At 42.5% G+C, this 26,199-nt stretch overlaps 1 protein-coding gene across 1 annotated transcript in view; it reads left to right on the top strand.

Annotated features, from left to right (window-relative positions):
* Positions 1 to 8,719: 8,719 nt before the first annotated feature.
* Positions 8,720 to 26,199, top strand: part of LOC129852955 (suppressor of cytokine signaling 5-like) — a 32,237-nt gene continuing 14,757 nt past the window's right edge. The window contains exon 1 of the mRNA XM_055918561.1: positions 8,720 to 9,064. The gene's annotated coding sequence lies outside the window, so the exon portion shown is untranslated. The remainder of the gene's footprint in view (positions 9,065 to 26,199) is intronic.

The following is a 26,199-nucleotide window of genomic DNA, read 5'->3' as shown; positions in this document are numbered from 1 at the left end:
GTAACCGTAATAGCCTTGGCTTCATGCATGTTAACATTAGGAGCCTCCTCCCTAAGTTTGTTCTGTTCACTGCTTTAGCACACTCTACCAACCCGGATGTTTTAGCCGTGTCTGAATCCTGGCTTAGAAAGACCACCAAAAATTCAGACATTTTTATCCCCAATTACAATATTTTCAGACAAGATAGAACGGCCAAAGGGGGCGGTGTTGCAATCTACTGCAAAGACTGCCTGCAGAGTTCTGTTATACTATCCAGGTCTGTTCCCAAACAATTTGAACTTCTACTTTTAAAAATCCACCTCTCTAAAAACAAGTCTCTCACCGTTGCCGCCTGCTATAGACCACCCTCTGCCCCCAGCTGTGCTCTGGACACTATATGTGAACTGATTGCCCCCCATCTATCTTCAGAGCTCGTGCTGCTAGGTGACCTAAATTTGAACATGCTCAACACCCCAGCCACCCTACAATCTAAGCTTGATGCCCTCAATCTCACACAAATTATTAATGAACCTACCAGGTACCACCCTAATTCCGTAAACACGGGTACCCTCATAGATATCATCCTAACAAACTTGCCCTCCAAATACACCTCTGCTGTTTTTAACCAAGATCTCAGCGATCACTGCCTCATTGCCTGCATCCGTAATGGGTCAGCGGTCAAACGACCTCCACTCATCACTGTCAAACGCTCCCTGAAACACTTCAGCGAGCAGGCCTTCCTAATTGACCTGGCCGGGGTATCCTGGAAGGATATTGATCTCATCCCGTCAGTAGAGGATGCCTGGTCATTTTTTAAAAATGCCTTCCTCACCATCTTGAATAAGCATGCCCCATTCAAGAAATGTAGAACCAGGAACAGATATAGCCCTTGGTTCTCTCCTGACCTGACTGCCCTTAACCAACAGAAAAACATCCTATGGCGTTCTGCATTAGCATCGAACAGCCCCCGTGATATGCAACTTTTCAGGGAAGCCAGAAACCAATATACACAGGCAGTTAGAACAGCCAAGGCTAGCTTTTTCAAGCAGAAATTTGCTTCCTGCAACACAAATTCAAAAAAGTTCTGGGACACCGTAAAGTCCATGGAGAATAAGAACACCTCCTCCCAGCTTCCAACCGCCCTGAAGATAGGAAACACTGTCACCACCGACAAATCCACTATAATTGAGAATTTCAATAAGCATTTTTCTACGGCTGGCCATGCTTTCCACCTGGCTACCCCTACCCGGGACAACAGCACTGCCCTCCCCTCTGCTACTCGCCCAAGCCTTCCCCATTTCTCTTTCTCCCAAATACAGTCAGCTGATGTTCTTAATGAGCTGCAAAATCTGGACCCTTACAAATCAGCCGGGCTAGATAATCTGGACCCTTTCTTTCTAAAACTATCTGCTGAAATTGTTGCCACCCCTATTACTAGCCTCTTCAACCTCTCTTTCGTGTCGTCTGAGATACCCAAAGATTGGAAAGCAGCTGCGGTTATCCCCCTCTTCAAAGGGGGGGACACCCTTGACCCTAACTGCTACAGACCTATATCTATCCTACCCTGCCTTTCTAAGGTCTTCGAAAGCCAAGTCAACAAACAGATTACCGACCATTTCGAATCACACCACACCTTCTCCGCTATGCAATCTGGTTTCAGAGCTGGTCATGGGTGCACCTCAGCCACGCTCAAGGTCATAAACGATATCGTAACCGCCATCGATAGGAAACAATACTGTGCAGCCGTATTCATTGACCTGGCCAAGGCTTTTGACTCTGTCAATCACCACATCCTCATTGGCAGACTCGACAGCCTTGGTTTCTCTAATGATTGCCTCGCCTGGTTCACCAACTACTTCTCTGATAGAGTTCAGTGTGTCAAATCGGAGGGTCTGTTGTCCGGGCCTCTGGCAGTCTCTATGGGGGTGCCACAGGGTTCAATTCTTGGACCGACTCTCTTCTCTGTTTACATCAATGATGTCGCTCTTGCTGCTGGTGATTCTCTGATCCACCTCTACGCAGACGACACTATTCTGTATACTTCTGGCCCTTCTTTTGACACTGTGTTAACAACCCTCCAGGCGAGCTTCAATGCCATACAACTCTCCTTCCGTGGCCTCCAACTGCTCTTAAATACAAGTAAAACCAAATGCATGCTCTTCAACCGATCGCTGCCTGCTCCGGCCCGCCTGTCCAACATCACTACTTTGGACGGCTCTGACTTAGAATATGTGGACAACTACAAATACCTAGGTGTCTGGTTAGACTGTAAACTCTCCTTCCAGACCCGCATCAAACATCTCCAATCCAAAGTCAAATCTAGAATTGGCTTCCTATTCCGCAACAAAGCATCCTTTACTCATGCTGCCAAACATACCCTTGTAAAACTGACCATCCTACCAATCCTCGACTTCGGTGATGTCATTTACAAAATAGCCTCCAAAACCCTACTCAATAAATTGGATGCAGTCTATCACAGTGCCATCCGTTTTGTCACCAAAGCCCCATATACTACCCACCACTGCGACCTGTACACTCTCGTTGGCTGGCCCTCGCTTCATACTCGTCGCCAAACCCATTGGTTCCAGGTCATCTACAAGACCCTGCTAGGTAAAGTCCCCCCTTATCTCAGCTCGCTGGTCACCATAGCAGCACCTACCCGTAGCACGCGCTCCAGCAGGTATATCTCTCTAGTCACCCCCAAAACCAATTCTTCCTTTGGACGCCTCTCCTTCCAGTTCTCTGCTGCCAATGACTGGAACGAACTACAAAAATCTCTGAAACTGGAAACACCTATCTCCCTCACTAGCTTTAAGCACCAGCTGTCAGAGCAGCTCATAGATTACTGCACCTGTACATAACCCATCTACAATTTAGCCCAAACAACTACCTCTTTACCTACTGTATTTATTTATTAATTTATTTTGCTCCTTTGCACCCCATTATTTCTGTCTCTACTTTGCACTTTCTTCCAATGCAAACCAACCATTCCAGTGTTTTTTTTAGTTTTTATTTTACTTGCTGTGTTGTACTCACTTCGCCTCCATGGCCTTTTTATATTTTTATTTATTTATACATATATCTGTTTGCCTTCACCCCCCTTATCTCACCTCACTTGCTCACATTGTATATACTGTAGACTTATTTTTTTCACTGTATTATTGACTATATGTTTGTTTTTACTCCATGTGTAACTATGTGTTGTTGTATGTGTCGAACTGCTTTGCTTTATCTTGGCCAGGTCGCAATTGTAAATGAGAACGTGTTCTCAATTTGCCTACCTGGTTAAATAAAGGTTAAATAAAAAATAAATAAAATTATAACAGAGTAGACCAATGACTGTTCATCTGGGTAAGGCGGTGGGCTCTAGACGATCCTATCAGTCAATCAAGGCTCTGTATGTAAATATCTTAACCTGTGTTTCCTAAGGTCCACACAATCAGACTGAGAGCCAAAGGAGGCTCAGGGGGAAAAAATTATTACAAATGTATTTAGTTATTTTCATTATGTATATGTATGTGTGTAATTTCTGTAATTCAGGGCTTATCTGTAAAAGAAACCATGATCTCAGTATGACTCCCTGATAAATTCCATGTTGAACAAATAAATAGAAAATGTCATAAAGACACAGACATAGAGTGATGATTTCAAAATAAAATGACCAAGACTGCACGGGAGGCTTTAAGAAATGTATAGAATGAATTCTTGTCTCATCTACTATTCGCAACATCTCATGATCCATGCAGAACAACAGTGGTATGCCATTTGATGAAGAAAATCCCAAGAAACCCTCCCTAATAACATACATTATTAACTATTCAAGGATGGACAGTACTTCTTGCTGTGTCTACATTTGGTTTTCAGACCTAGGAACAGTCTATAATCAGGTTGCTCTAGTCTATTTGACAGGCAAGCAGGCACAGTATCTGTAAAACCCAAGTGTATATATCGCAAAGGGAAATAAGTACTATTAGAGATTAAATCCACAAAACAATCTCATCTTCAACCCTTTCTTTAACTTTATGTGTGACTATACGAATGACTTGCAGGAGGATCGTTGATGTCACATGCTAGCCTGATGTACAACAAATGTTCACATACACAACTTATCTTCACATGCACAACACGTTTTGCATAAGTGGGTTCCAAAGCTGACTCACGTGCACTTGGTGTGCCTGCCATCCAGTGGCAAAGGGAAATAATGTGGTCCCACTTTAAACAAACTACAACTTATAAAGGCTTTATATAGTATAAATGCTTCACAAATCATCTAGAAGCTTATGCCAAAATGTATAATGGTGGTTACGAATAAATATATAAAAGATAGAGGCACTATTCGTGGAACGACCCACATGTCTCATGTTTGTATCATCTCGTGGGTATCGTGTGTATAATGTGATTTTAACCATTTATGAGCAGACATGTCTACTCATAATTGGTTAAAATCACATGATACATACCAGATGATGTCATTGGATACACTTATCGCCCTCTATCTTTTTGACTACAAAACACAGAATCGTGCCATTTCACATACACTCCCCTACGTATTTATTTGGACAGTGAAGCTAAAGCTTTTAATTTGGCTCAATACTTCAGCAATGTGGATTTGAAATAAAATGTTTTATATGAGGTGACAGTAGAGAATGTCACCTTTTATTGGAGGGTATTATTATGTTTTATCATTTAGAAATGAATGCACATTATGTGTCTTATGACACATTTGAAGGTGTCATAAGTATGTGACAAATTCACTTGTAGTGTATTACATTGTGTCAAAAGTATTTGGCCCATATATAGTATACTATTTGGCCCATATATAGTATGCAATGACTACATCAAGCTTGTGACTACAAACTTGTTGGATATATTTGCACTTCGTTTTGGTTTTGTTTTGGATTATGTTGTGCACAATAGAAATTAATGGTAAATAATGCATTGTGTCATTTTGGAGTCTGTTTATTGTAAATAAGAATAGAATATGTTTCTGAACACTTCTACATTAATCTGGATGCTACCACGATTACGGATAATCATGAATGAATTGTGAACAACGAGCACCAAGATGTGAAGTTCATAGGAGCATATGAAGTTGGGTGTCAAATGAAAGCAAGAGTCTATATTTTGGGGAAATTAGAAATTAGGCATAGATACATTTTTCAACCATTTTCCATATTTAAAATTAGGCATAACTAAAGGTTTTGATTTCTGGATATGCAGATGGGAAAGGGGTCTTAGAAAACATCTTCCAGAAATAGTCTTAAAAGGTATCACCTGCCAACTAATAAAAACACTTTTAATATTTAGTTTTGGAGAAATTGATTACCTTCTGTAAGTTTAATAAATATTGCCTTGTGCCTTGTCTTTCCGTTAGCAAAAACCTACATATCAAGATATTTTATAATTTCTCTCTCTCATGAGGGAGGATAGTGAAAGTTCACAGAAGTAACAAATAATGGTATACCTACCAATTAGTTATAATGATTTTACTGATACACTGTAAAAAGTAATTGCCTAACAAGGGGTAGGGCAACTGGCAGGCCGCGGACCGCAATGCCCTCCCTTTGAAGGTCCTCAGATACATTTTTTGTAGGAACGCAGTTGGTTGAGGGTCTCAATTTACTGTTGCGAGTTAGAATAGTAGAACACACAAGGTGCAATTTCGAAATTTGGTTGTGCATCAGCAGTTTCTCCTGTTAAGTCAGTCACTGATAGTCAGTCAATTAGCCCATATCAACAAACAATTTTTAGATTGCTAAATTATTTTAGTGGACAGCTATCTAAACTTGTTTTCATGGTCGAATTACCTGCCGGGGGGACCCCAATGATTTTGTTAGTCAGTCTCACTCAGATATCATATTAAAAACTGCAAACATTTGTCTCCACCCTTTGGCAAAACATGTAGAATTGCAGGAAATTAGCTGTAAAACAGCAACTTTTCCTCTCCAACCCATAGCAAAATTATTAGAATTGCATGAAATTAGCGATACAATTGCGAACTCTTTTCTCCGTCCCATGGCAAAATGTGTAGATTGCAGAAAACTTGCTGTAAAAATAAAACATTTTCTCACTACCCGATTGCAAAATGTGTAGAATTGCACAAAATTAACTCTAAATCTGTGGCCCCCATCCCCATCAAAGTTGCTCGTCTCTAGCCTTACTCATGAAAGCAATTGAGTAGTGGTTACTCAAACATCTCAAACATCAATTGAGTAGTGGTTACTCAAATTATATACAGTGTCTTCGGAAACTTTTCAGACCCTTTACTTTTTTCACATTTTGTTACGTTACATCTTTATTCTAAAATTGATCCTCATCAGTCTACACACAATACCCCATAATGACTAAGCAAAAACAGGTTTTTAGACATTTTTGCTCATTTAGAAAAAATAAAACGGAAATATTACATTTACATAAGTATTCAGACCCTTTACTCAGTACTTTGTTGAAGCACCTTTGGCAGAGATTACAGCATCGAGTCTTCTTGGGTATGACGCTACAAGGTTGGCACACCTGTATTTGGGGACTTACTCCCATTCTTCTTTGCAGATCCTCTCAAGCTCTGCCAGGTTGGATGGGGAGCATTGATACACAGCTATTTTCAGGTCTCTCCAGAGATTGGGTTCAAGTCCTGGCTCTGGCTGGGCCACTCAAGGACATTGAGACTTGTCCCGAAGCCACTCCTGCTTGTCTTGGCTGTGTGCTTTGGGTCATTGTCCTGTTGGAAGGTGAACTTTTGCCCCAGTCTGAGGTCCTGAGCGCTCTGGAGCAGGTTTTCATCAAGGATCTCTCTATACTTTGCTCCATTCATCTTTTCCTCGATCCTGACTAGTCTCTCTGTCCCTGCCGATGAAAACATCCCGACAGCATGATGCTGCCACCACCATGCTATACTGTAGGGATGGTGCCAGGTTTCCTCCAGACGTGACGCTTGGCATTCAGGCCAAAGAGTTCAATCTTGGTTTCATCAGACCAGAGAATCTTGTTTCTCATGGTCTGAGAGTCTTTAGGTGCCTTTTGGCAATATTCAAGCAGGCTGTCATGTGCCATTTACTGCCACTCTATCTGATTGGTGGAGTGCTGCAGAGATGGTTGTCCTTCTGGAAGGTTAGGAACTCTAGAGCTCTAAGGCCCATCTCCCCCGATTGTTCAGTTTGGCTGGGCGGCCAGCTCTAGGAAGAGTCTTGGTGGTTCCAAACTTCTTCCATTTAAGAATAATGGAGGCCACTGTGTTCTTCGGGACCTTCAATGCTGCAGACATTTTTTGGTACCCTTCATCAGATCTGTGACTGTGATACAATCCTCTCTCGAAGCTCTACGGTCAATTCCTTCGACCAGATTTTGGGGTTTTTGCTCTGATATGCACTGTCAACTGTGGGACCTTATATAGACAAGTGTGCCTTTCCAACTCATGTCCAATCAGTTGAATTTACCACAGGTGGACTCCAATTACGTTGTAGAAACATCTTAAGGATGATCAATGGAAACAGGATGCACCTGAGCTCAATTTCGAGTCTCATAGCAAAGGGTCTGAATACTTACGTAAATAAGGTATTTCAGTTTTTTATTTGTAATACATTTTCGAACATTTCTACAAACCTGTTTTCGATTTGTCATTATTATGGGATATTGTGTGTAGATTCCTGAGGATTTTTTGGTATTTAATCCATTTTAAATAAGGCTGTAAAGTCAAGGGGTCTGAATACTTTCCAAAGGCACTGTAAGTGGTACTCACTCAGATGTCAATTAGATGTTCTTATCACTTAATGTTTTTGAGTACTGTAAACAAGTATTGGGTTATTGAGTAAATTTAACTGTATTTATCTGTGTTCTGCTAATCTAAAGTTGTTGAGTTTTTACAAGTTATGATTATTTCATATTTTTAAGTCAATCTAACATTTCTGAAAAAAGTTGTACTTACTTGATTTCATTATGTTTTACATCTTTACTTAAAATAACAAAGTAGTAGTCAGACACATCCATGTTTGAGTAAAAACACTTGATTTATCTGTGTTGTGCTGATATAGTTATTATGTTTTTGGAAGTTATACTTAAAATTGTCAGGTGACTGTTTTTAGAGGATTGTGTGTAATTAAACATTTGTAGACTTTATGATACTTTTACACAATATTGTATGCATGTTAGAAGAAAGAAAATTATATTTCTGAAACAGTATTAAGCAGTTTGTTGTGCTATGACGTCTAATTTATCAAGATGAATTGGTATGAAAACCGTCAAAAAAATTGAAGGTTCAATAATGAAACCACAAATTCCCACCATTATCAAAGTAATGTGCACCACTCATTATGACAGACGCTTACAGTTTACTGGAATGAGCATTCGCATGTTAAGGTGGGTTCAAATCATTAAACGAAATGACCACTGAAATCTACTCATCAGAACAATTTACACGTGTCAACATTGAATAATGGTTTAAGTTGATTGCAAAATAGTTGGGAAGATAATTTCTATGTATCGATTCCATGACACATGGTTTATGAACAGATACACAAAACAACGCCGGATTCAACACTTAAAATAGTTTTTTCCATTTAAATTATTATACAAAATCGAGCTAATTGACACGAATCAACCGAGGCACCCAGGGCCCACAGCAGCCTTTTCAGTCTCCACGTTTCCAAGTAGTTGCCAGGCCACTTGATCGTCTACTCTGCTGTCATTGGCGATATGTAGTGTCTGTCATGCTGGGCCACTGGCATGGACTTTCCCTATCCGTATCCACTATCTGAAGCTCGTCGTTCTGCTTTACTCATTGGAGTTCCATGTTGCCATTCTCTACCCGTCTGCAATCTACTGAACGCCTCTTCTTTGCTCGGCTTTAACAGGAATGAATACCACGGCCGAAAAGAAGTGTCGGCCAAGAGACATTTTATAATTTTTAACATGTACATTGTCTTAGATATTTGATTAGAGAGACCATTCGGAATGAAATTGAAAGCCGGCCGCATACATTTTTTTGTGTTTCATCGACACCGTGGAGCTCAAGGGGGATATGTGCCTGACTTATAGCCATTTTTTTGCAGACAAAGAGAGCTACTGAGTACTGGTTATAAAAGACAAAAGGGTAAGTTGAGAATACTTATAACCACGACTAATTACGGAATACATGTTAGTTATTTAGCTAGTTTCTATCGCAAAATAACAGTATTGTCTAGATACGTCTGTCTGTAATTTCGTGTCAGATTTGTTCATGCTAGCTAACTAATTAACTAACGTTCGCTAGCTAGCTAGCAGACCAACTCGATGTTGAAGCTCATGTTAGCATCATGCCAGCTAGATAGCTAGCCACCGTTATTTGGGAAATACAGCGCTTTTGGGAGGGGGGGGGGGGAATCTGTCGGTGAAGTTTATTTTTGTATAGTATCGTTACCATTGACCTAGCAAGGTATATTATCACAACTCCCACCTGTCTAACACCAATTCGTATTAGACAGCTCCTTACAGGTCATGATGTAATGATAACTATTGTCAATGTCCAGTGGTGGTAGTAGTTGGCTAGCTACAGTAACTAGCTAGTTTAGTTAGCTAGCTAGCCAGTGCTCTGACCGAGAATAGGCCTTGATTTGGCACTACTACACCCTTTTAAATGGCTCTCTCTCGCATCCAATGCTAAAATATTCGTTTGATTGCCTAAATATTAGCATGTCCAATACTAATCTCACAATGTAACTAATGAATATTGTCTTGAAAATATTCATCAGTTATGTTGGTAGTTAGTTAGCTAGGTTATAGCCTAGCTAGCTACGTTACCTCACCAATGCAATGAACGTTCCAAATTATAGTTACGTTATAGCTGATTTCGTTCTGTGCATGCACCATACTCTAATGCTATTATGAAATATTTCACTTCGTCCTTATATAAAAACAATGAATGGAGTCAATCCAAGAATAACAGCCTTGCTAATTGTTTCTTTATGTGTCCCAGGTATGCCTTCCACCATTGTCATGCAGCAACCTTAAACGTGATTTATTGTAGGGCTAGCCTATCCCAAGGCTATACTGGCATATTATTTAAGATAAGTCAACTTTATTGATCATTACGTTTGCACAGAATGGGAATGTATTTGCCTCTCTGGCCTACAGTAAAAGGATAGAACGGACATTAAACATTTACATGTCAGTTAATCAGTCTTATTTAGGATTGTCACTGCAGAGGGGCTAAAATATTTTATTAGTCCATTCTTCCTTGCCTTTTAGTCTCTGACCTGACAGCAGCATTGCGAAGGATGCCTGCAGTAGGTGGGTGGTGTTGTTGAGCACCTGGAGTTCTTTCCTGGCGATGTTCTGTGTGTACACTTATTGGAATTGTGGCTGTTTCCTGACGACTGTTGTACTGACCTGATTGACGACTTGTGCCAGTTTACTCCTCTTCCTGACTGAGAACACTCTCGTTCAGAAGTGAAAACACTCTCGATCAGTGATCTGTAAACCATAGTCAGTGTGTGTTTTGCTTTCTTTAAAACTTTTTAGCTGCCTTTTTTATTTATTTATTTATTTCACCTTTATTTAACCAGGTAGGCTAGTTGAGAACAAGTTCTCATTTACAACTGAGTCGGAAGACACTGCGTTTTTTAAATAAATGATGTAATTGTTTTCCTTGAGCTTGTTTGTGGTCTAAAAATTGTCCACAAGTATTTAAAATGTGTGACTTGCTCCCCATCCTACTCCCCAGCTTACCTCCAAGGCACAATTATTTAGTCTTGGTGACATTAAGGTCAATGAAGCTGTTGTCAAAATCAAAAGTAACAGTCAGTATCTGGTGTGGCCACCAGCTGCATTAGGTACTGCAGTGCATCTCCTCCTCATGGACTGCCCCAGATTTGCCAGTTCTTGCTGTGAGATGTTACCCCACTCTTCCACCAAGGTACTTGCAAGTTCCCGGACATTTCTGGGGGGAATGGTCCTAGCCCTCACCCTCTGTTCCAACAGGTCCCAGGCGTGCTCAATGGGATTGAGATCGGGGTCTTTGCTGGCCATGGCAGAACACTGACATTCCTGTCTTGCAGGAAATCATGCACAGAACGAGCAGTATGGCTGGTGGAATTGTCATGCTGGAGGGTCATGTCAAGATGAGCTTGCAGGAAGGGTACCACATGAGGGAGGAGGGTGTCTTTCCTGTAACGCACAGCATTGAGATTGCCTGCAATGACAACAAGCTCAGTCCGATGATGCTGTGACACACCGCCCCAGACCATGACGGACCCTCCACCTCCAAATCGATCCCGCTCCAGAGTACAGGCCTCGGTGTAACGCTCATTGCTTTGACGATAAACGCTAATCAGACCATCACCCCTGGTGAGACACAACCGCGACTCGTCAGTGAAGAGCACTTTTTGCCAGTCCTGTCTGGTCCAGCGATGGTGGGTTTGTGCACATAGGTGACGTTGTTGCCGGGGATTTGTCTGGTGAGGACCTGCCTTACTACAGGCCTACAAGTCCTCAGTCCAGCCTCTCTCAGCCTATTGCGGACAGTCTGAGCATTGATGGAGGGACTGTGCATTCCTGGTGTAACTCGGGCAGTTGTTGTTGCCATCCTGTACCTGTCCCTCAGGTGTTATGTTCGGATGTACCAATCCTGTGGAGGTGTTACATGTGGTCTGCCACTGCGAGGATGATCAGCTGTCCGTCCTGTCTCTCTGTTGCGATGTTTTAGGCATCTCACAGTACGGACATTGCAATTTATTGCCCTTGCCACGTCTGCAGTCCTCATGCCTCCCTGCAGCATGCCTAAGGCATGTTCACGCAGATGAGCAGGGATCCTGAGCATCTTTTTTTGTGTGTTTTTCAGAGTCAGTAGAAAGGCTTCTTTAGAAAGGCTTCTTTAGTGTCCTAAGTTTTCATGACTGACCTTAATTGCCTACCTTCCGTAAGCTGTTAGTCTTAACGACCGTTCCACAGGTACATGTTTATTAATTGTTTATGGTTCATTGAACAAGCATGGGTAACAGTGTTTAAACCCTTTACAATGAAGATCTGTGAGGTTATTTGGATTTTTACGAATTATCTTTGAAAGACAGGGGAAGTTTAGTTTTGGGCTGAGTTTATAATACACCCAATTCAGCAAATGAAGATCCTGATGAGTAGCTGGTTAGCATAATTAGGTGTTGGCTTGGCTATTTCAGCCTTGCTGGAGCAAAAGCCTGCATACCAGGTAGCTCTCCAGGACCCTGGAGGAGGGTTGAACAATTAAGGCTGACATGGGTCTGGGCGTTATATTGATGCATGGACCGGTTAGTTTTTGAAATACCATTATAGAAGGTAAAATAATGTTTGGTCTGTTAAATGTGATACGCAACTCAGGCGTGTATAATATCTATTTATATAGTTTACTCCATTTGCTACTTCAGTCATCTCTCTCCTCTCCTGCTTCTGCCTGCCACTATCCACACCAAGCCATGTCATTCAAGGAAAGAGCAGTTCAATCACGGAGTCATGAGCACTTTCTTGCCGTTCACTCTGCATGGTAAGATGGATGCAACAATGTTGGTGACCTGCTGCTTTCCACAAGCGTTCTGTAATTACACTATTTTTTTTGTGTATGTTACTGTCTAACTGTTGGCAAGTTTGTCTTTTCTTCACAAGGTTTTGCTAAGATAATTCGATTTAGCTGCTAATGCTAATCGCTAGTAAGAGTCAGAGCAAACGTAGCTAGTTAGCTAATACTGCCTGGTACCAGTGCTGATGTAGGCCTAGATGAGCATGTTTGTTCAACGGTGTCTTTATCAGAGAGGAATAGGCAGAGCATGAATATGTTGGCTAGCTAGCTACATGAAGTAAGAAAACAACATGTATAACAACATGTAACAATTTGTACCTAATTAGGGTCACCTGGAAACACTGACTAACACTTTGGTTCCAACCCTTTCAATAGTTCATTACTGGCTTATTCATTCATTGTCATGTCAAACAACAATGTATTATAGGTGCTGCCCATTATATTCCAACTATAGGATTAGAATAATCATTATTTCCATTATTTCAACAGTTTGCCAATTAATTAGGCCTCGATTTTTTTGGACATGTGCTGCGTGGCACAATGTGGAAATTATAATAAAATTGCAGGAAATACTAAAATTTATGAAAATGCTGAATTATTTTTCTTGAGTTGGATTGAACAGTATAAATGGAGAAAGCCCCATTGAAACCACTTATGTGTTGCCACCCTAGGGGCATGAACTACTCAGAAAGCTTATTTGGAACATTTTATTATAAAAAAATCTAAATTTGACAAATATATTTTGTCCATATGGCCTAGGCCTACTGCATCATGATTAAGCACTTGAACTGCCCACGACAGATGCATCTGATATTAAGCCTTTCTCATAACTCTGGGGAAACAAGTAGGCCTACCTAGCCTTTTATTATTAGCCCCTTGTCTGGCTAGATAGAAATGATGGACAATCAAAAGGTGTTATGTGAGTGTCTTGAACAGAACAGACCCTCCATGGCTCTCGGCCATCCCAAACACCTTTCTTTTTGCTTCTCAACTTCAAATATCTTATTTACTCTGGTCTGGGTAGAGTGAAGGCTTCCTCCCTTAATCTTGTCTCCAACTCTCTCTTAGATCACTAGGATCCCCAGAGAATGGGTGTGTTAGGCTGTTGAGAAGCAGAAGTAGCCCAGTCCTGTGTTAACGCAGTCAGAGTTTTCTATGGGCTAGAGTTGCACTTATTGTCAGTCTAGGCTAGTTGATGATACGTGTAGTAACTAGATCAGCATTGCGCTTCCATAGCATCTATTAGGTCCCCCTTGCTTCACACACTTTGACTTGTATTAATATACACTCCTTAGCCCTACACTAATTGTAGCACAGGTCTAGAGTCAGACTTCACTAAAAGCCACATTATTGGCACATTATTCATTTTTTTAAACTTTTATTTCACCTTTGTTTAACCAGGTAGGCCAGTTGAGAACAAGTTCTCATTTACAACTGCGACATGGCCAAGATAAAGCAAAGCAGTCGACATAAACAACAACAGTTACACATGGAAAAAACAAACGTACTACGTACAAATGAAAAAAAAGTATATATACAGTGTGTGCAAATGGCGTGAGGAGGTAAGGCAATAAACAGGCCATGGTAGCGACGTAATTAGAATTTAGCAAATTAACACTGGAGTGATAGATGTGCAGATGATGGTGTGCAAGTAGAAATACTGGTGTGCAAAAGAGCAACAAAGTTAATAAAAACAATATGGGGATGAGGTAGGTAGATTGGATAGGCTATTTACAGATGGGCTGTGTACAGCTGCAGCGATCGTTTAGCTGCTCAGATAGCTGATGTTTAAAGTTAGTGAGGGAGATATGTCTCCAACTTCAGTGATTTTTGCAATTCGTTCCAATCATTGGCAGCAGAGAACTGGAAGGAAAGGCAGCCAAAATAGGTGTTGGGTTTGGGGATGACCAGTGAGATATACCTGCTGGAGCTCGTGCTACGGGTGGGTGTTATCGTGACCAGTGAGCTGAGATAAGGTGGAGCTATACCTAGCAAAGACTTATAGATGATCTGGAGCCAGTGGGTTTGGCAACGAATATGTATCGAGGACCAGCCAACGAGAGCATACAGGTCGCAGTGGTGGGTAGTATATGGGGCTTTGGTGACAAAATGGATGGCACTGTGATAGACTGCACCCAGTTTGCTGAGTAGTGTGTTGGAGGCTATTTTGTAAATGACATCGCCAAAGTCGAGGATCAGTTGGATAGTCAGTTTTACGAGAGTATGTTTGGCGGCGTCAGTGAAGGAGGCTTTGTTTCGAAATAGGAAGCCGATTCTAGATTTGGATTGGAGATGTTTAATATGAGTCTGGAAGGAGAGTTTACAGTCTAGCCAGACACCTAGGTATTTGTAGTTGTCCACATATTCTAAGTCAGAACCGTCCAGAGTAGTGATGGTAGTCGGGCGGGCAGGTGCGGGCAGCGATCGGTTGAAAAGCATGCATTTAGTTTTACTTGCATTTTAAGAGCAGTTGGAGGCCACAGAAGGAGTGTTGTATGGCATTGAAGCTCGTTTGGAGGTTTGTTAACAGTGTCCAAAGAAGGGCCAGATCTATACAGAATAGTGTCGTCTGCATAAAGGTGGTTCGGGGAATCACCAGCAGCAAGAGCGACATCGTTGATATATACAGAGAAAAGAGTCGGCCCGAGAATTGAACAATTGGCAGTTCCGGTCCTGGATGTTTTTTTTATTTTTATGCCCGTTTACTGCTAAACTAAGAAAGAAAAAAAACGTCCTCTTGCTGTCAACTGCATTTATTTTCAGCAAACTTAATGTGTAAATATTTATATGAACATAACAAGATTCAAGAACTGAGACATAAACTGAACAAGTTCCACAGACGTGACTAACAGAAATTGAATGTGTCCCTGAACAAAGTGGGGGTCAAAATCAAAAGTTTAAGCATTAAGTACTGCAGTGCATCTCTTCCTCATGGACTGCACCAGATTTGCCAGTTCTTGCTGTGAGATGTTACCCCACTCTTCCACCAAGGCACCAGCAAGTTCCCGGACATTTCTGGGGGGGAATGGCCCTAGCCCTCACCCTCCGATCTAACAGGTCGATGTGCTCAATGGGATTGAGATCCGGGCTCTTTGCTAGCCATGGCAGAACACTGACATTCCTGTCTTGCAGGAAATCATGCACAGAACAAGCAGTATGGCTGGTGGCATTGTCATGCTGGAGGATCATGTCAGGATGATCCTGCAGGAAGGGTACCACATGAGGGAGGATGATGTCTTCCCTGTAACGCACAGCATTGAGATTGCCTGCAATGACAACAAGCTCAGTCCGATGATGCTGTGACGCACCGCCCCAGACCATGACAGACCCTCCACCTCCAAATCGATCCTGCTCCAGAGTACAGGCCTCAGTGTAATGCTCATTCCTTCAACGATAAACACGAATCCGACCATCACCCCTGGTGAGACACAATCGCGACTCGTCAGTGAAGAGCACTTTTTGCCAGTCCTGTCTGGTCCAGCGACGGTGGGTTTGTACCCATAGGTGACGTTGTTGCCGGTGATTTGTCTGGTGAGGACCTGCCTTTACAACAGGCCTACAAGCCCTCAGTCCAGCCTATTGCGGACAGTCTGAGCACTGATGGAGGGATTGTGCATTCCTGGTGTAACTCGGGCAGTTGTTGTTGCCATCCTGTACCTGTCCTGCAGGTGTGATGTTCGGATGTACCGATCCTGTGCAGGTGCTGTTACATGTGGTCTGCCACTGCGAGGACGATCAGCTGTCCGTCCTGTCTCCCTGTAGCTCTGTCTTAGGCGTCTCACAGTACGGACATTGCAATTTATTGCCCTTGCCACATCTGCAGTCCTCATGCCTCCTTGCAGCATGCCTAAGTCATGTTCACACAGATGAGCAGGGACCATGAGCATCTTTCTTTTGGTGTTTTTCAGAGTCAGTAGAAAGGCCTCTTTTAGTGTCCTAAGTTTTCATGACTGTGACCTTAATTGCTTACCGTCTGTGAGCTTTCAGTGTCTTAACGGCCGTTCCACAGGTGCATGTTCATTAATTGTTTATGGTTCATTGAAGCATGGGAAACAGTGTTTAAACCCTTTACAATGAAGATCTGTGAAGTTATTTGGATTTTTACAAATTATCTTTTGAAAGACAGGGTCCTGAAAAAGGGACCTTTCTTTTTTTGCTGAGTTTATATCTGAAGTAACACGATCCATCCATAATGGTCTTATATGGGCTGTTGGTGTGTATTATGTGAAATTGGGTTGCTCAGTGTCATTTGGAAAAGCAGGAATTTCAGATTGCTGCAGTTTTAGTTATGTTAAGAGGGTGTTTGTTGTGTTGTCAGTTTGTCGTCGCCTCAATAGGTTGATCTCTGCAACCCCCTCTCCCTTTCATAGGCTAGGCCTACATCATCTTAGCTTTGCGTTGAATACACAGGCATGCTGTACAGAGAGGTTTGCATTTACAGTGCATTCAAAAGTATTCAGACACCTTGACTTTTTCCACATTTTGTTACGTTACAGCCATATTCTAAAATGGATTCAATAACTTTTCCCCCTCATCAATCTACACACAATACCCCATAATGACAGTGAAAACCATTTTTTTGAATTTTTTGCAAATGTATTAAAAAAAATATAGATATACATTATTATTTTACTTATTTACATAAGTATTCACACCCTTTGCAATGAGACTTAATTGACATCAGGTGCATCCTGCTTCCATTGATCATTCTTCTACAACTTGATTGGAGTGCACCTGTGGTAAATTCAATTGATTGGACATGATTTGGAAAGGCACACCTTTCTATGTAAGGTCCCACAGTTGACAGTGCATGTCAGAGCATAACCAAGCCTTGATGTCGAATTGTCCGTAGAGCTCCGAGACAGGATTGTGTCGAGGCACAGAGTTGGGAAGGGTACCAAAACATTCCTGCTGCATTGAAGGTCCAAGAACACAGTGGCCTCCATCATTCTTAAATGGGAAAACGTTTGGATCCACAAAGTTTCTTCTTAGAGCTGGCCGTCCGGCCAAACTGAGCAATCAGGGGAGAAGGGCCTTGGTCAGGGTGGTCACTCTGACAGATCTCCAGAGCTCCTCTGGAGATGGCAGAACCTTCCAGAAGGACAACCATCTCTGCAGCACTCCTCCAATCAGATCTTTATGGTAGAGTGGCCAGACGGAAGCCACACCTCAGTAAAAGGCACATGACAGCCTGCTTGGCGTTTGCCAAAAGGCAGCTAAAGATTCTAAGACCGTGATCAAGCAAGATTCTCTGCTCTGATGAAACCAAGATTGAACTCTTTGGCCTGAATGCCAAGCATCACTTCTGGAGAGAACCTGGTGCCATCCCTACGGTGAAGAATGTTGGTTGCAGCATCATGCTGTGTGGATGTGTTTCAGTGGCAGGGACTGGGAGACTAGTCAGGATCGAGGGGACAAATGGATGGAGCAAAGTACAGAGATCCTTGATGAAAACCTGCTCCAGATTGCTCAGGACCTCAGATTGGGGAGAAGGTTCACCTTCCAACAGGAGAACGACCATAAGCACACAGCCAAGACAACACAGGAATGGCTTCGGGACAAGTCTCAATGTCCTTGAGTGGCCCAGCCACAGGCAGGACTTTGAACCTGATTGAACATCACTGGAGAGACTTGACAATAGTTGTGCACTGACGCTCCCCATCCAACCTGACAGAGCTTGTGAGGATCTGCAGAGAAGAATGAGTGAATCTCTCCAAACACAGGTGTGCCAAGCTTGTATCGTCATACCCAAGACGACTCGAAGCTGTAATCGCTGCCAAAGGTGCTTCAGCAAAGTACTGAGTAAATGGTCTGAAAATAAATATCACATTGACATAAGTTATCTTATTATTGTTGATTTATTTTTCTTCTAAAAACCTGTTTTTGCTTTGTCATTGGGTGTTGTGTGTAGATCGAGAGGAATAATTTAATCCATTTTAGAATAAGGCTGTAACAAAGTGGAGGGGTCTGAAGACTTTCCGAATGCACTGTAGGCCTACTACTTGTCTGCTAGTGATCTTTCTATACCAGTCTCACATCTGCATTATTATTTGGGTGCTGCGTTTGGAACGCTCACTCAAGTCTTTACGATGCCTAATCAGAATGCAGCCATGCTAATGTGGACACAGGATGGACAGCCTAACCACAGTATCTTATAAGCTACCCTGTGTAGAAGCAGTAAGTAGATGTGGGCCTCACTACTCTTAGACCTGGAAAACTGTTCTACCACATTACAGTATTGTGGCAGTGCATTTAGCCTATGCTACATCCCATATCCTAGTGCCCACCACCGCCTTATCATTCTGAAACAACGTAGCCTTTAATTCTCAATCAAATGTAGGCTATGTGCCAGGCATTGCGTGCGGGCACTCGCCAAAATTCAGATTCCTCACCGGCCCAACATAACCACTGTTAAAGTTGCACAATCACAATATTTATTTCTGTGTAAAACACACATGGTTTAGCTATTCTTGGGCACAATTTTAAAGCTGGTTTTGGAAAGTAAATCCTCCAATGCTTCTTGTCTTGTAAACTAACTTTTCTTTGTTTGTTTTCGTAGACGTGATTAGCCTTTGTCAGGATAAAATCCGCCAACCCACATGGAAAAACATGGTCCCCTTTAAGATGGTTTTGATATTGCTTCATATTACCAACCAGTCCATCGGGAGGGAAATGTGTGAACAAACGAAGATGGCAAACAGCTTTATGCTAGTTCTCATGCACTTTTCTCCTATTAAGTGTGTTTGCTGAAGCTGCATTGTCCAGTAGACTCGATTTCTTTATTTCACCACCACCTTGTGTGAGAAAAGCCTAATTCAGGAAAGTGTTCCCAGTCAGTCTCTGTGTATGGAATTGAACTATACGTGCAAGCAGAGTACTCTGCATAGATTAGCTCGCACGAGCTACCCATGCACGTACAGTATGTTCATAGTTAGTCTTGCTGTGAGTGGGATGAAGCTTGCCTTGATTGGTTGACTGTCATAATGGAAGTAATCGAGGCCACCCCTAGTTTGAAATTATTGTGGGGGAATTTCTGTGCCTATCAGAACCTAGTGTATACGTGAATGACCTTGCTGTTTGAATTGGATCGACCTAAATCCTATATTAACTGTACACTTTTTATGGAACAGTGATTTCCCCCCCCCCCCCCCCCACCCCCATGAGGCTCATGACAATCGTGATGGATAGGTTAATGCAATTGAAAATGCCTTATAACCAGACCCGCACGGAATCTGCGCTTGCAGAATTCCGCTGAAAATCTGTGGAATTTCAAAGAGAATGCATACGATTCTAAATCTAAAAATAAGCTGCCAACTGATGGCAAAGTTAAATAACATGTACTTGTTGTATTATTTACACTTTGTCCTCTGTTTTCATTGATATATTTGAATCACTGAAAAGTGTAGCCAGAGGTGTAGCTCCTCCCCTGTGTGAGAGGTGCAGGGTGCATACAGCACGGTGAGTGAATGACAGCTCTGAGGAGAGAAGTATCTAGCAAAAAATGGCATCAAACAGCGGTGGAGCACCTGAGGTCACTCCGACACAAGAAGAAGAGCGGCTTGTGGAACAGGTAAGCATTCTGATGCTTTAGCTAGCTAGTAGGTTTGCTCTAGCTAGCTAATATCTGTTCTTGACAATTACGTTTTTGTCTATCTACGTAGTGGCAAGTTACCTAGCTAACATTATCCTTGCACACTTCCCACCTTTGTCACATCAGCTCCATCACGTCATTTAGGCTTTCTAGCTAACTTAACATTTCCTTAGCTATCTCCACCACAGCACTCTGGCTGTCAAAACAAGTGACAAGTTTAGGAATTACAAAAGCAAGTCACAAGACACATTTTGACTTTTTTTGTGACTTTTTTGTTTTGTTTACTATCATTTTTTGAATAGTAAACTTCAAGCGAGAGTGTGCTTAGCTTCAAAGCTTGATACCTACTGTAGGCCTGCTATTGAACTCAACCTGAAATCTTAATTTACCAAATGTAACCTTTTTTTTTTTTTTTTTCAGTCCAAACAAGAACACGGACCCTGGCCTAATGTCTGGCAAAGACCCCCTCCACAACTGAGAGAAAGGAGTTCATCTTGGACTTCAAGAACATTCATCAAAGCAGACCATACAGTGCATTGGGAAATACTTATGTTAATAAGATATTTCTGTTTTTTATTTGTAATAAATTTGCTCACTATTTACATCGGCCGCATGCTTCTCAACCGAAACATTTTGTGACGTTTTGGAGATCCTTTAGGGTTTTGTCAGCGGTTCGGGCGTACACTTAAATTATTCTATTTTTTTTGTTAAGAGTTCTAGCCAAAGTTTGGAAGCCGAAGTCTACGCCCCTTCGTCGATGATTGGTCAACTGTAGGAGTGATGTGAGTTTCTGCTTCTTGTCGACCCGAAACTCGGTGTGGATTCAACATGGCGAACGACAACTTTGAGCATCGATTGACCGAGGAGCTACAAAAGTACCTACACCAGTACAATTCTAGCCATACATTATATAAAGACCAGCATGTAAATGCCAATTCATGGAGGGAGATTGCAGCGACGTTGGGGTCCGACCCGAACCCTTGTTCGATAAAGGGTGTTAGGGTTCAGGACAAGTTCGTCAAGGCAAAGAAAATAAACAAGGACCGCAGTGGAAATGTCGGTGGAAACTCTAGAAATTTTACTGCTTTCTTTTTCGGCATGGGAAGACTGAAAGCAGCATGGCATCTTCACCAAAGGATGGGGCATGTTGTATTTTCTATTGTAGCCATTGAAAAGAGCAGCCATGTTTTGCTAACAATAGCTAACCAGCTAGCTTAGGCTACTTGCAGCATACTCGTGCAGGGAAAGCAAGCCAACCAACCTAACTTAAGATCTTTACTACTTTTGAGCAAACAAAATTATGTCATGGAAAGAAATTCATAAGCTTTGGTAGCAAGGTCCAGCTAGTTGAGGAGCTAGGCCAGGCTTTCTCTACTCAAATGTTTGCAACATTATATAGTCTATTGTAGTCTCGGTTAATGATATTTGATGTTCATTAATGTTTTGGATATGTGTACTAAATAGCCCTCTACTTTATTTTCAAGACACAAACACCATTGAATGAAAACAGCACCTGGTTTTGTTTTCTGCACCCCAGCATGGCATGTTCATCGGCCCCAAGCACTACCTCTGCCCCCAGTACTGACTGGTGATCGGCTCTTAACCCATTTCCTGCAATGAGTTGCAGTGCAGAATTAGAAACAATATCCATGCTGGACCTGCAAAGCTCTGTCCTTGGCCCACCTCCAAGACCTACTCCACTGGCTTGCTCCTCATTGATGCCACAGAGCAGCAGGGGTGTGAGAAGGGAGAAAAGAGCTGCAGTCCTTGAAACATCATGCACTGAGCCACCAGCTTCCCTCAGAGGTAAATAAATCATTTCAGACTTTACTCTGATCCCCTTTCCTCTGCTCTGTTCTTTTTCCTCATCTCCGCACCACACACAACTCTCCAGACACTCCTAATTTCTCTTCTCATCCTCTCCACAGGGTCCTGGTACCTATAGCCGATTTCATCGATGAACTCCTGTCAACTCCGGGACGAATTTGATCACAAGCTGCATGAGTTCGTGCATGACTTCAAGAAGAGGAGATTGACCGAACAACTGGGAACGCAGTGAAATGAACAACCTGTTCTATTGTTCAGACACCTCCGGAGTCAGACACTAGACCCTGTTTCATTTTATTCCATTGACACTTTTGTTATTTACATGTCTTCATAAGACACTTTTTATTATTTTTTTACTATTGTTCCAATATATACATACATACATACATACTTTTGTATGTATGTGAACACCCCTGCAAATTAGTAGATTCAGCTATTTGTCACACCCATTGCTGACAGTTGTATAAAATCAGGCACACAGCCTCCGTAGACAAACATTGGCAGTAGAATGGCCTTAATGAAGAGTTCAGCTACATTCAATTTGGCACTGTCCTAGGATGTCACCTTTCCAACAAGTCAGTTCATCAAATTTCTACTCTACTAGAGTTGTACCGGTCAACTGGGCTCCCAAGTTTTGCAGCGGTCTAAGGCACTGCATCTCAGTGCTAGAGGCGTCACTACAGAACTTGGTTCGATTCCAGGCTGTATCACAACCGGCCGTGATTGGGAGTCACATAGAGCGGCACACAATTGGCCCAGCGTCGTTAGTTTGGCTGGGGTAGGCCGTCATTGTGAATAAGAATTTGTTCTTGCCTAGTTAAATAAATAAACAATGTGCTGTTATTGTGAAGTGGAAACGTCTAGGAGCAGCAACGGCTCAGCCGCAAAGTGGTAGGCCACACAAGCTCATAGAACGGCACCGCTGAAGCGCATAGCGCGTAAAAATTGTCTGTCCTCGGTTGCAACACTCACCACCATGTTCCAAACTGCCTCTGGAAGCAGTCGGCACAAGAACTGTTCATCGGGAACTTCATTAAATGAGTTTCCATGGCTGAGCCCCCGCACGCACACAAGAGTAAGATCACCATGCACATTGGCTGGAGTGGTGTAAAGCTTGCCGCCATTGAACTCTGGAGCACTTGAAACGCGTTGTCTGGAGTGATAAATCACGCTTCACCAACTGGCAGTCCTACAGACAAATCTGGGTTTGGCGAATGCCAGGAGAATGCTACCTGCCCCAATGCGTAGTGCCAACTATAAAGTTTGGTGGAGGAGGAATAATGGTCTGGGGTTGTTTTTCATGGTTCCGACTAGGCCCCTTAGTACCAGTGAAGGGAAATCTTAACACTACAGCACACAATGACATTCTAGACGATTCTGTGCTTCCAACTTTGTGGCAACAGTTTGGGGAAGGCCCTTTCCTGTTTCAGCATGACAATGCTCCCGTGCACAAAGCGAGGTCCATAAAGAAATGTTTTATCAAGATCGGTGTGGAAGAACTTGACTGGCCTGCACAGAGCCCTGACCTCAACCCCATCGAACACCTTTGGGATGAATTGGAATGCCGACTGCGAGCCAGGCCTAATCGCCCAACCTCACTAATGCTCATAGCTGAATGGAAGCAAGTCCCCACAGCAATGTTCCAACATCTAGTGGAAAGCGTTCCAAGAAGAGTGGAGGCTGTTATAGCAGCAAAGGGGGACCACCTCCATATTAATGCCCATGATTTTGGAATTTGATTTTCGACGAGCAGGTGTCCACACGCTTTTGGTCATGTAGTGTATTTACATCGCTTATAAATATGTATCTACACTCTTGGCACTTTACATTTGACCCTTTTCTTCAGACACTGTTGTACTGTTTGTCAAAAATATTTGTAACACTTATATTTTATTCCATACACTTGTTTACATGTCTGTACTCAGCAAACAATTTTGTATTGCGTTTTACTTTCAGACACAAGAATAAAGGTTTGTCTGTGTGCTGAAAAAGCTCTGTTGGCATTTCTTCTCAATTCAAGGTGTTTCAATGCATTCTATTTGAAGCTGACAAACTACAGAAGAGCTCTGTGCCACAGAGTTTCTTCTACTTGTGGTGTAGTTCAATCTAATCTAAATTACTGCACGCTGAGAAGTCCCAGAATTAGGTTTAATTTTTATCAAGGTTAAAACTACTGGTTCACAGTGCACACAAAGAACTGATTATTTGTGTCCTAGAATCCTTATCCTTGAAGCCGAATGCATACTCTTACTCTCGGACAATGAGAGTAGTGTTAGTTCCAGGTACGCCCAGGTTTATTGAGATGGACACCTGTGAATGAGAGGTAACGGGTGTCAGATATATACTGTGCAAAAATATAAACGCCACTTGTGAGAATTTCTACGATTTTACTGAGTTACAGTTCGTATAAGGAAATCAGTCAATGGAAATCAATTCACGAGGCCCAAATCTATGGATTACATGTCTGCAGGGGTGCTTCTATGAGTGGGCCTTGGATGGAATAGGCCCACCCACTGGGGAGCCAGGCCCAGCCATTCAGAATGAGTTTTCCCCCACAAAAGGGCTGTATTACAGACAGAAATACTCATCAGCATGAGATTTCTTTTAGTTGTGCAGTGCATAAATATATACTGTATATATTTGCGCCCATCTAAGTGAACTAATCCATTGCAGAAGCAAAGACTAAAAGCCAAATCGAGCTCTGTACCGCATCGCCATGCGCCTCCCAAATGTAACAATATGGAGGGCTCTAGAGCTCCGCATTAACATGATTGGTGAGGGCACGTCGGGATGGTACATCCTGTATAAACACAAACTCACTTTCTTGACAACTTCCTTCACAACAGCTCTGTACTGTGCTCCACAAAGCGCAAGAAGTATGAATGCCCTGACTTCTGCAGAGGCCGTATCTCCGTAAATGCTGCACGGCCAATGCAGACGTCGGAATGACCGTGCAGTGCCCAGATGCAAAATGCACTTCTTTCTCCAGAATGTTCTCTCTCCCGCCAGTTTGTGCACATTGTTTCATAACTTTATTGTGTGCGTTTGATTGTTAGTGTATATCAATTCCCCATTACATACAGTGCCTTCGGAAAGTATCTAGACCCCTTGACTTTTTCCGCATTTTGTTAGGTTACAGCCTTATTCTGAAATAGATTTTTTTTAAATATAAATAAACAATCTTATCGATCTACACACAATATCCAATGATGACAATGCAAAAACAGGTATTAAAAATGTTTGCCAAAAAAAAGTTAAGACCTTTTACTCAGTACTTTGTTGAAACACCTTTGACAGTGATTACAGCCTCGAGTCTTCTTGGTTATGAAGCTACAAGCTTGGCACACCTGTATTTTGGGAGATTCACCCATTCTTCTCTGCAGATCCTCTCAAGCTCTCTCAGGTTGGATGGGGAGTGTTGATGCACAGGGCTTTTCAAGTCTCTCCAGAGATGTTTGATCGGGTTCAAGTTCGGGCTCTGGCTGGGCCACTCAAGGACATTGAGACTTGTCCCGAAGTCACTCCTGCGTTGTTTTGGCTGTGTGCTTAGGGTTGTTGTCTTGTTGGTAGGTGAACCTTCACCCAGTCTGAGGTCCTGAGCACTCGGGAGCAACTTTTCATTAAGGATCTCTCTGTACTTTGCTCCGTTCATTTTTGCTTCGATCCTGAGTAGTCTCCCAGTCCCTGCTGCTGTAATACATCCCCACAGCATGATGCTGCCACCACCATGCTTCACCCTATGGATGTTGCCAGGTTTCCTCCAGACGTGATGCTTGGCATTCAGGCCAAAGAGTTTTAATCTTGGTTTCCTCAATGTCTGAGGAGTCTTTTTATGTACCTTTTGGTAAACTCCAAGCTGGCTGTCGTGAGCATTTTACTGAGGAGTGGCTTCCGTCTGGCCACTACCATAAAGGCCTGATTGGTGGAGTGCTGCAGAGATGGTTGTCCTTCTGGAAGGTTATCCCATCTCCACAGAAGAGCTCTGACAGAGCGACCATCGGGTTCTTTTCTCCCTCGATTGCTCAGTTTGGCCAGGCGGAAAGCTGTAGGAAGGGTCTTGGTGGTTCCATTCCATTTAAGAATGATTGAAGCAAGGAAGCAACTTTGTTCTTGGGGACCTTTAATGCTGCAGAAATGTTTTGGTACCCTTACCCAGATCTGTGCCTCGACACAATTCTTTCCACCTCATGGCTTAGTTTTTGCTCTGACATGCACTGTCAACTGTAGAACCTTATATAAACAGGTGTGTGCCTTTCCAAATCATGTCCAATCAATTGAATTTACC

The sequence above is a fragment of the Salvelinus fontinalis genome, chromosome 1, assembly GCF_029448725.1.
Source record: "Salvelinus fontinalis isolate EN_2023a chromosome 1, ASM2944872v1, whole genome shotgun sequence".
In the NCBI taxonomy this organism is placed as follows: Eukaryota; Metazoa; Chordata; class Actinopteri; order Salmoniformes; family Salmonidae; genus Salvelinus; species Salvelinus fontinalis.
The sequence above is the reverse complement of the archived record's forward strand: the minus strand, read 5'-3'. Positions and strand labels throughout refer to the sequence as shown.